Raw genomic sequence first — 12014 nt, 5'->3', positions numbered from 1 at the left:
ATGAAACCATCAACGTTATAGACCTATAAATCATCTCCTAAAGTTTCATCCTGCCCCTTGATATTATTATTATTATTATTATTATTATTATTATTATTATATTTAATTATAACACCATAATATCTACCTTTTTAGCAAATGTTAAGTGTACAATAATTATTGCTAACTATAAGCACTATATAGAAGATCTACAGAATTATTTATTTTGCATAAGTATAACTTTGTATTCTTTGATCCTCACCTCCCCCATTTCCCCCTGTTTGGCAACCACCTTTCTACCCTCTGCTTCTATGAGTTTGACTATATTAGATTACGCATGTAAGTAAGAACATTTGGTATTTGTCATTCTGTGTCTGGCTTATTTCACTGGACATAATATCCTCTGGGCTTATTCATATTGTTGCAAATGACAATATTTCCTTCTTTTTTAAGGGTAAGTAATATCCCATTGTGTTTATATACCACAAATTATTTATGTGTTCATCAAGGTAGATTTAGATTGCTTCCATATCTTGGATATTGTGAATATAGCTGAAATGAACATGGGAATGTAGTTATCTCTTTGAGATCCTAATTTCAATTTCTTTGTGATTTTAATATGTAAAAATATAAGAAAATGTAACTGGTCTAATTGTACTTTTTTTTACTTTAACTGTATAGTTCAATATAGCTATGTTAGTACTATGGTTATTTTAGCTATACATTTTATTTTAGTTATAATAAAAATCTTTAAAACTATGGAGTTAAAAGATATGAACTCCAAGTATTATATAACCAAGTATTTATATAATGTATATATCTTTACATTAAATTATTGTGCATATGTTTTAATAAATAAGATTTGTAATTTATAAGAATTTATAGTCACTGCAAGGTATAAATTTTTTCATTGTCCTATAATTAAATGATTGTTTAAATTATCCATGTAAACTTCAAAATTTGAAGGTGATACAGTGAAATTATATCTTTTTTACTACCAGATAAAATTCCAACATTCATAGATCAAATATTTGGAAGAAATGGGAATAGAAATCATATCTGTAAGCATGTAATTTTTACTTTCATTTTTAAAATTACAAGACTTAACTAGAAATAAAGAAGATTAAATTAGACCAACTAAATGCCAGTGAAAGATAAATGATTGAGGAAAGTGATAAAGGTCCTGGAAGAACATGTTGTGTGTCAACAGTTTACTCTTACCTTAGATTATAACTTCAACTCTTACAAATCAAGAGAGTTTAATCTTCAGGTTAGAGTCTGGCTAATCTCCTTGTATTCCTCCTTATTTTTATTCCTTCTTCATTACAAGCATGTATTCTTCTCTCATACTCTAAGTTACAGATAAGTCTTCAGGACTGTAGACTTGTCTTGTCACCCCAATAGAGCCTTGTTTACTCTGAGCAATGGAGGTGTCTCATCTATAAGGATTCCTTTGGCCCCCAAAACATACATTGTTAATTGGAAAAATGGTGATCATAGTGATTTACTTTCTTTATTATTGAGGATACAAAATAGCAGCAATTCTAAGAAATAATTTACTTGCCAATCACTGGAGATAAAGGAAAAAAAAACCTATTAGCTTAAATTGATAGAGACTGAGAGAGACTGACAGAGACAGAGAGGTAGAGAAAGGAAAAGAATGGCAAGATAGCTAACAAGTGCAGAATAAAGAAGGAGAAAAGTAAGAAGAAATTAAAGGCAGATTTCAAATAAAAATATACTAGTGCATCTGAAATTTAAAATTTAATCTGAGTCTTCATGAAGAATGAAAAGAAAAAATATTTTCCTACTTCTTTATGCCAGTTTTATGAAGTATTTTTAATTTTGAGCTCAATTGTCAGTGAAGACTATTTTTTAAGTGATATATCAATGAAAAAATACAAGTAAACTATATGAAAAACTATTCAATTATTATTTTGGTGAACTTTAAAAACCACTGTTAGTATTTTTTCTTTTTATTTTATAAGATTTTAATGTATAAATTACTTCTTGTCATTTATTATAGATTATCATGCTAAAATAGTTCATGATTAAATACAGGTCTTGTAGATGTAATCAAACATAATTTTAACGTTAAAACCATGCACTAAATTGTCTTCCAAGTTTGTATAAATAGGTTTATTTAACTTTTTCAGAAATTATCATTTAAAATGTGTGTATTTGGATTAATTTGTCTATGTGGAATGAGATACAAGATTAAATTATTGGTAGTTACAATATTTAATCACCAAAGTGGTTTTGCTATTTGCTGGAATCATTAAGAACCAGGTAGATTTGTGCGTAAATAATATACTAAATTTAATAGGTCGGTGAAAATAATATTTTGATTTGTATTTTAGCACACAGAAATGAGTTTAACTTAAATTAATCTAAAAATGCTATTTGCAAGTTACTAACATATAAATCAGCAATAAAGGGTTTAGATAAAAATGTTTTTATATCTCATTTCTAAACATGGAGCTAAATTTTCAATAATTTTTCTGATTTAAATCAGTGTACAAGAATAGACGTAAATTCTTTCATTAGCCCAACATATATATTATTTTGTGTTCTATAAGTTAGCTTTTCATGCATAACAGTTGTTTGACCCCAAACTTTTTGTCCCAAATGTAATGTTTATAACAACAGTCATTTATTTAGTTATGAGTTTGTGGCTTGTCAATTTGGCTGGACTTGGCCAAGAATGTTTTCTTGTGTTTTGGAATGAAGCACATTGGTGTGTTGGTACTCAGTTGTCTGTCAATAACATAACCATCTACCAACAGAGCATCAGATTGATGAAAAAGACTTGCGCAGGCTTAGTGACATGATGGTAGAAAGGTTTCAAATGCAATAAGACAAATGCCTTTCAAAGCCCTGCTTGCTTTATGTCCACTTTTCCTTTGTCTGTGGTGCTTGCCATGGCCAAACTCAGAGTTAGTATATAAGAGTAATATCAAAGGGCAAAGATATAAAGAAAGGAATAACTTATGGCCCGTTTTTCATTTTACCATAGCTGCTGTATCTTACTTGAAAGTCTCGTATAGCCACTACCCTCAATTTGAACAAAAGTGTGTTCTCCTCGGAGGCATCTAAATCTGCTTTCCAAAATTTGACTCATGTTCTGACCAATAACAATGGCAATCCTGGATCATACTTAACCTCTCCAAAGAGTAGTCATGTGTAAAGGACAAGTTGATCCTATAACAAAGTGTTATATTTTAAAGTATAGGTCAGTAATTGTATGTGAGAATATACACTGCTACATACAAATTAACTAATCAGAGCACAGCTTTTCAATGTTTAAAACAGAATAAGCTTCCCTATAAAAAGCAGCACTTTGGGGGCACCTGGGTGGCTTAGTCGGTTAAGCGTCCGACTTCAGCTCAGGTCATGTTCTTGCGGTTTGTGGGTTTGCGCCCCGTGCTGGGCTCTGTGCTGACAGCTTGGAGTCTGGAACCTGCCTCGGATTCTGTGTCTCCCCTCTCTCTCTGCCCCTCCCCTGCTCATGCTCTGTCTCTTTCTGTCTCTCAGTAATAAATAAACGTTAAAAAAACTAAAATAAAAAGCAGCACTTTTGTGACATTTTAATATTCCTCTCCTTCTTCACCTTCTCTTTCAACAAAATCCACACCAACCTCCTCAATCCTTCTTAAGAGCAGCCATATCCTCATGGGCCTCAGAATGCTTTCCTGTGTCCATGCCTTCACCACATAACAGGCACACTTGGCATATATTAGGTCAAACTTGTGGTCTGGGCGAACCCAGGCTTCAGCAATGGCTGTGGTGTTGCTCAGCATACACACAGCTTGCCAGGTACCAGGTACCAGGTACCACAGTGGAAGGCTGGTAATTAATGCCAACTTTGAAGTCTGTGGAGCACCAGTCCACAAACTGGATGGTATCCTTGGTCTTAATGGTGGCAATGGCAACACTGTCATTCTTTGGTCACCATGTTGCCATGGTACAACAGATAGCAAACCGTGTATTTACTGTGACGAAAGTCACATTTCGCCATCTGGTTGGCTGGCTCAAGGCATGCATAGGTGATCTATGCTACAGAAAGCTGTTCATGGTAGGCTTTGTAAGCAGAGACGTCAGGAGCATATGAGGCTAGAGGGAAGTGGAGTCAAGGATAGGGCACCAGGCTGGTCTGGAATTCTGTCATATCAACATTTAGGGCTCCATGAAATCTGAGGGAAGCAGTGATGGAGGACACAATTTAATCTGTTAACCTATTGAGGTTAGTGTATGTTGCACCTGTTTCACTGAAGAAGGTGTTGAAGAAGTCATCTCCTCCCCCAGTGGTCTTGTCACTTGGCATTTGACCACTGGACTGGATGCCATGTTCCAGACAATAGAGCTCCTGGCAGGCATTGCCAGTCTGGACATCAGCCTGGCCAATATGGGTAGAGATGCACTCACACATGGCTGCTGCTTTGTGGCTGTCAAGAAGATGGCAACCAGGTAAAGGAGAGACTGTTGCTTCTTAACAGCCTGACTCTTAGGCGATCAGTGTAAGAAAATATTTTAATGGAAATCAAATATTTTAATGGAAATATTTTAATGGAACACTATATGTCTTTCTTCTAGCTTAAGGAATAAAATATTATGAATAAAATCAAAACTCATTGTCATAATGGACACATTTCTCCCTTATGAAAATATATGATCACTATACTGATTTGGGGATTTATCATTCCCATACGTAACTATATATAGCTGATATATATCCTATCTTTATATTTCTACCTACACAAAATTGTTGTGTCAATATATAAATTAATTGCAAAATCCTCCATGTATATTTGTATAGATCTCTTTTTCTCTACACTTATTATTGTTGTGTAAATCCATTGTTGATAATATGGATCTGGTAAATTGATCACTAGATGACTGCTGTTGTAACTATTTATTTTATGAGTATACTGGGCTTTATGGAATGCCCTGTAGATGAATATTGTTGTGCAGAGGGATTGTACATTTTATGTATCTGTAATTTTAAAAACAAATGGACAGTTTATATTTCTTGAATTAGTTAGAACTAGATAATCTGTTATTGTTAGTGTGTTAGCCATCATGTTTTCAAATAACACCTATTTCCTATATAAATATAGACGATGATAAAGTAGATAACGAGAAACTCATTGTAAAACCCAAGGTCACACAGATTTTCTCTAGATATTGTATAGTTTTACATTTTGTATTAAAGTTTATGATCTACCTTGAATTCAATTTTGTGTAAGTTATGAGACAGGGGCTAAATTAATTATTTTGCATTTGGACAGTCCATTGTTCCACTACCATTAGTTGAAGAGATTAAGTGTCTTCATTGAATTACCTTTGCATTTTTATGATTCATCAGGTCACTCTATTGGTGTGGATTATTTTGGGTCTTTATTCTGTTCCATTGACCTATGTATTTATTCTTTCACCAATACAGCACTGTCTTCATTATAATAGTTTTATAGTAAATCTAAAATCTAGTATTATGGCTCCTCAACTGTATTCATTTTTAGAATAGTTTGGAGGTATTATAGTTCCTTTTTTATTAATAAAATTTGAACTCTGCTTGTCAATATCTTTGATTTTTCCTGAGGTATCTCTCCTTGGTGCACAGACAGTTGCCTTCTCATAGTGGCCTTACATAGTCATTACTCTGAGTGCATATCCTTGTGTATTTTTTTTTTTAATATAATCTCAGATTTATTTTCATTTTTTAAAAATTTACATCCAAATTAGTTAGCATATGGTGCAACAGTGGTTTCAGGAGTAGATTACTTCATGCCCCTTACCCATTTAGCCCATCCCTCCTCCCACAACCCCTTCAGTAACCCTCAGTTTGTTCTCCATATTTATAAGTCTCTTATGTTTTGTCCCCTCCCTGTTTTTATATTATTTTTGTTTCCCTTCTCTTATGTTCATCTGTTTTGTCTCTTAAAGTCCTCATATGAGTGAACTCATATATTTGTTTTTCTCTGACTGATTAATTTCACTTACCATAATACCCTCCAGTTCCATCTACGTAGTTGCAGATGGCAAGATTTCATTCTTTTTGATTGCCAAGTAATACTCCAAGTTTTATATATATATATATATAATATACTATATATATATATAGCATATATACATATTGCATATATATATACCACATCTTCTTTATCCATTCATCCATCAATGGACATTTGGGCTCTTTCCATACTTTGGCTATTGTTGATAGTGCTGCTATAAACATTGGGGTGTATGTGCCCCTTCGAAACAACTGTATCCCTTGGATAAATACCTAGTAGTGCAATTTATGTGTCATAGGGTAGTTCTATTTTTAGTTTTTTGAGGATCCTCTATACTGTTTTCCAGAGTGGCTGCACCAGCTTGCATTCCCACCAACAATGCAAGAGAGATCCTCTTTCTCTGCATCCTCGCCAACATCTGTTGTTGCCTGAGTTGTTAATGTTAGCCATTCTGATAGGTGTAAGGTGGTTTCTCATTGTGGTTTTGATTTGTATTTCCCTGATGATGAGTGAAGTTGAGCATTTTTTCATGTGTCGGTTGGCCATCTGGATGTCTTCTTTGGAGAAGTGTCTATTCATGTCTTTTGCCCATTTTTTCACTGGATTTTTTTTTTTTTGAGTGCTGAGTTTGATAAGTTCCTTATAGATTTTGGATACTAACCCTTTATCTGATGTGTCATTTGCAAATATCTTCTCCCATTCTGTAGGCTGCCTTTTAGTTTCGCTGATTGTTTCCTTCGCTGTACAGAAGCTTTTTATTTTGATGAGGTCCCAGTAGTTCATTTTTGCTTTTGTTTCCCTTGCCTCCGGAGACGTGTTGAGTAAGAAGTTGCTGCAGGCAAGATCAAAGAGGTTTTGCCCGCTTTCTCCTTGAGGATTTTGATGGCTTCCTGTCTTACATTTAGGTCTTTCATCCATTTTGAGTTTATTTTTGTGTATGGTGTAACAAAGTGGTCCAGGTTCATTCTTCTGCATGTCGCTGTCCAGTTTTCCCAGCATCACTTGCTGAAGAGACTGTCTTTGTTCCATTGGATATTCTTTCCTGCTTTGTCAAAGATTAGTTGGCCATATGTTTTTGGGTCCATTTCCAGGTTCTCTATTCTATTCCTTTGATCTGAGTGTCTGTTCTTGTGCCAGTACCATACCGTCTTGACGATTACAGCTTTGTACTATAGCTTCAAGTCTGGGATTTTGGTGCCTCCTGCTTTGTTTTTATTTTTCAAGATTGCTTTGGCTATTCTGGGTATTTTCTGATTCCATACAAATTTTAGGATTATTTGTTCTGGCTCTGTGAAGAATGCTAGTGTTATTTTGTTAGGGATTCAATTGAATATGTAGATTCCTTTGGGTAGTATCGACATTTTAATAATATTTGTTCTTCCTATCCAGGTCTCCTTCTTCTCTTAAGGACACAAGTCATATTGCATTAGGGCCCCACTTTCATTACCTCATTTAAACGAATTACCTACATAAAGACTCCAAATGTAATCACATTAGATTAGTGTTTCAACATATGAATTTTGGGGAGATAGTTCATTCCATAATAGTGGGGAGCATTCAGCTTCCCACCAGTTAGTAAGATGTTGGCTATAAATTTTTGGAAAGTGCTCTTCATTAGGTGGGACAAGGAAAACACATTTCTATTTTGGTAAGAGATTTTTATCAGGGATGGGTGCCAAATATAGTTGAATGCCTTTCTGCATCTATTGGAATGATTATACAATTTTTCCTATTTATCTTTTTTGTGATGAATTATACAGGTTGAGTTTTGCATGCTGAACAACTTCTGTATTTCTAAGATGAACTCCATTTGGTCAGAATGTATTATCATTTAATATATTGCTGGATTCAGTTACATAATGTAATCTTGAAGATATTTACAGCTATGTTCATGAGGGTTACTTGTCTATAGATTCTCTTTTTCCAATGTTTTTACCTGGTTTTGATGTGTCGTACTACCCATGTAAAGTAGTCCCTATGAATTTCCACCTGATAGTATCCATTGCCTACTGCAGACCTCTCCCTTTGAGTAACTAGCCACTGAATAGTGAGAACAGATCAGCACTGAAGGATGCCATCTGTGATTAGGTTACAGAAGATTATGACATCCAAGATGGTAACAGACTCTCTTATTCCTGGTTCTGGTGAAGCAAACTGTCATGTCACAGAGTCCCATTTGGTATGGAGTGAGGGTGGCCTCTAATAGTTCGAATGAAAATTTCACTGTAATTTTAATAAGTTGACAATAATTGGAAAATAAATAAGGAAGAACAGTTAATAAAATCCTTTAAAACAAGAATCATGACAATCACATTTCAAAAAGTATTAAAGAGATACAAATGTGTCGCATATATAAATTTAATATATAAAATTTAGCATTTTGAATCACTGATTGGACAGTAGTAATATACACTGCTTTGTATTTAATCCACTGCCTACACAATGTAAACAATTTCAACAAACTTCATATAATAGCAACTTATTTATAGATCAAAACCTAAAAAAATCTTAGTATTAAAAGAATAGTGTCTTGGGGAAGTTTTCTTGGTGTGACCCATGTAATAATTGTCAGATAACAATCTCTCACTAGAGAATAGTTTCTATTAAAAAAACTGCATGTCAAATTTACATGATTATTTTTAATGCATATTAAAAAGAAAGTAATACTCATGGTCAACAAAATCAACAATAAAAAGAGAACAGTATATGTGCAAGGAATATAAAAAGGCAGTTTACAGCAGAAATAAAATTGGCTAATAAACATGGGTAAAGTAGTGAAATGTGATGAAAGATAGAGATGTTAAAATGATAGCATTAATTTTATATTAGTGTTTGACTATCATTTTAGAAAATGTTTAAAAATATATTGTTAAATATCAATAATGTGGGGAAAACACACTAAAACAGACTTGATGAGATTTATAATTTCTAACAATCCCTTCAGGGGAATTTGGCAATATCTATTTATTTATGGAATGCACATAAACTTTAACAAAGCAATTTCATGTTTAAAATGTATCCTATGTAAGTACATGTATAACTATCTCTCTAGATTCACACAGATTTATATAGATCATACGCTGAATGAATAAAGTCATAATTTACAATAATAATAAACTATAATAGTCTAACTGATTTAAATCATTGAAATTGGGATCTTCACATATTGGAATACTATGTAGTAAGAGCACTGGTTGAAAAATCACTGTCCCTTGAGTGTTTGTGTACATAATAGGAAATATCGTAGAAGCATACAATGAGCATGATTGAGTGCTTATTTTGAGAGCAGTGCTTTTGCTGGGGAATTTCACTTTATATTATACTTTTTATATTTTAATTTTTGTAATTTTAAAAATTTTATTGTGGTAATTGTCTATTATACTTTATATTAATGATACTGTGGAAAGCATTTTTGATGCAATATTTACTGACTATAGAGAGATGGCCATTGTATTTCCACCAGAGGTTAATAAAATATATATACAGTGTATATGTTTAAAAGTGGTTACTTTGACTATACACATTTCCCTAAGTCGATAGATCATGAAAGCAGATACTTCTAATACATAGAAGTGTCTACTTCTGAAAATAGGAATTTAACTGGATTCCATTCATATATAAAGTATCCCCTTCTTCCCTCTTTTTACTCAATTCTTTCTGGGCCCAGTTGAATTCATAGAATCTCTAATGAAATGCTTACTCCATTTATCACCACATCTTGTATCTAAAATTATTGGATGTTCCTTTGGAAGCCATCATGTACACATTTGCTCAATTACCCATAGTGGCAGGGCCACTATTATGTAATGAATATTTGTCTAATATTTGCTTATAACAATTTTTGTTTTCTAGGGGCTTAATCAGTGCTTTCTTATAAGCCCTACTGATGATTATCCAACTAAGCATTGAAAATATGATATGTTTGGTCAATGCACACGAATTATTGGAGAAAAATGATCAAATTTCAGGGTTGCAAATTTAGATAAAGTATTAAAATCATATCTGTACTTTATCAGTTACCAATTAATAAGTAAGCCATGAAAATCAAATTACATTCTATCAGAACAATTCATAGGAATGTGAATACATATACAATACTATTAGATTAAAAATTCTTGGCAGAAAAGGACAAAACTAAATTTACATAGTGAATTTCATCACAGAACTTTTCCTTTGAGTCCTTTCATCAACTAGGACAAAAATATATTGTTAAACAAGTTTTATAAACCAATGGCTTAGGGTTTACAAAGGTTTAATTTCCAGCTATTTCATTTATATCTGAAATACCTTCCATTTTCCTCTCCTAATTTTCTTCTCTCTTACATCTATTTTCTATGTCCTCTTTACGTAACTATTATAAGTGAAGAAAAGGTGACTCAAACAGTTGTGTACCTTATCCAAGGGCATATACTTTAATATGTGCCAGAGATAAAATATAAATTCAAGCATGACTAACTGCAAAATTAGCAATGTATTGGACATTCAGGAAGAGCTGATTATGAACAATATTCATCTACCTATTAGAGGAATAATTAGGCTATTAGTGAAATAGTAAGGCTATTTTTTCATACAAATTTTTTATATTTACTGTTTGTTTGAAATACTTGGAACATAGCAGTGGCTGCACAGAGCCAAAATACGTATATTTAATGTAGTTTTAGTTCTCCTATTTAGGAAAGATTATGTCATGTTTTCTTTAACGTATTAGAACCACTGTTGTTAAATGTCTCAAATAGGAATCTAAAAAAACATGTTATAGTACATGGAGTAGTGGAACACCTGATGGCTAATTCAGTTAAGCATCTGGCTCTGGATTTTGGCTCAGGTCATGGTCTCACCATCGTGAGATCTAGCCCCACGTCAGGTTCCCTGCTGGGTATGGAGTCTGCTTGATGTTGTCTCTCTCTGTCTTTCTCCACTTCTCCTCGGCTTGTGCTCATGTGTTCAATCCCTGTCAACAGTGAATGAATGAATGAATGAATGAATGAATGAATGAATGGATTTCTTATAGTACTTGGAGTATCTAAGACACCTGCTAGTAACACTTTGTTAATTATTACATTTATTTATTAGGTAATACTAAAGTGCGTTTCCTTATATTTTTTAACTACTAAATTACTATTATAACAAATTTAAAGGGTAGTCAGTGGAGGAACCCCTGGGTGGCTCAGTTGGTGCCTCTGACTCTTGATTTAAGCCTAGATCATGATTTCAAGGTCCTGAAATGTCAGTCCCAAATCCAAGCCCCGCATTGGGCTATACGCTAGGCGTGGAGCCTGCTTAAGAGTCTGTCCCTCTCCCTCTCCCTTTCCCTCACTCTCTTACCCTCTCCCTCTCCCTTCACCCCTCCCCAACTCATGCTCTCTCTTTCTCAAAGGGAAAAGAAATATAAAAGATAGTCAGTGGAAGCATTATTTTCTAGTAAGAAAATTAAGATTTAATGCTCTTAAGTTACCATTTTTAGTACCTGTTTGTGCTTGCACTAAAATACCAGGCGTTGGATTCCCCATCAGCTTTTGCATATCCCTGTTACAGCTATTAGCTAATCAGAACTTAAAACACCACTCAAAACAAAGGAAAGAAACCCTTAAAACCTCTACATCTCATAAACTAAGGTCTTTATTTCATAGTTTCAGTGGTTCATAATTTCTTTTTAATTTCTGAAATGATCTAGGAGCAATAGTGTAGATAGGTGTATTTTGAACTAATTGCACAACCTGGATCTTTTTTTTCCTAATTTTGGTTTGTTGATGGTTTATATGGTTGTTTTGTGCAGCATGTGATTTATAAACAAACAAATAAATAAAATCATAGTTGTGTGAAAGGCTGAGAAGATGAAAGTAGAGAAAAATTGCATTATATTTTCGGTATTTGAATGCATCCCCTGGGAGTGATTCTCTTTTTAGTGAGGCAGGAAAGATCTTTTTTATTCCACAGTATTTTTTACCCTAAGATTCTGTATGACCATGAGACATTTCCCTAATATGTATTTTACTAAAAATCAAATGCATAAGTAAACTTTAA

The 12014-nt window shown here is 33.4% G+C and overlaps 1 pseudogene; it reads right to left on the bottom strand.

The window, feature by feature from the left end:
- Nucleotides 1–3566: 3566 nt before the first annotated feature.
- Nucleotides 3567–4408, bottom strand: LOC122228000 (annotated as a pseudogene).
- Nucleotides 4409–12014: the final 7606 nt, after the last annotated feature.

Source organism: Panthera leo, chromosome A1, assembly GCF_018350215.1.
Source record: "Panthera leo isolate Ple1 chromosome A1, P.leo_Ple1_pat1.1, whole genome shotgun sequence".
In the NCBI taxonomy this organism is placed as follows: Eukaryota; Metazoa; Chordata; class Mammalia; order Carnivora; family Felidae; genus Panthera; species Panthera leo.
The sequence above is the reverse complement of the archived record's forward strand: the minus strand, read 5'-3'. Positions and strand labels throughout refer to the sequence as shown.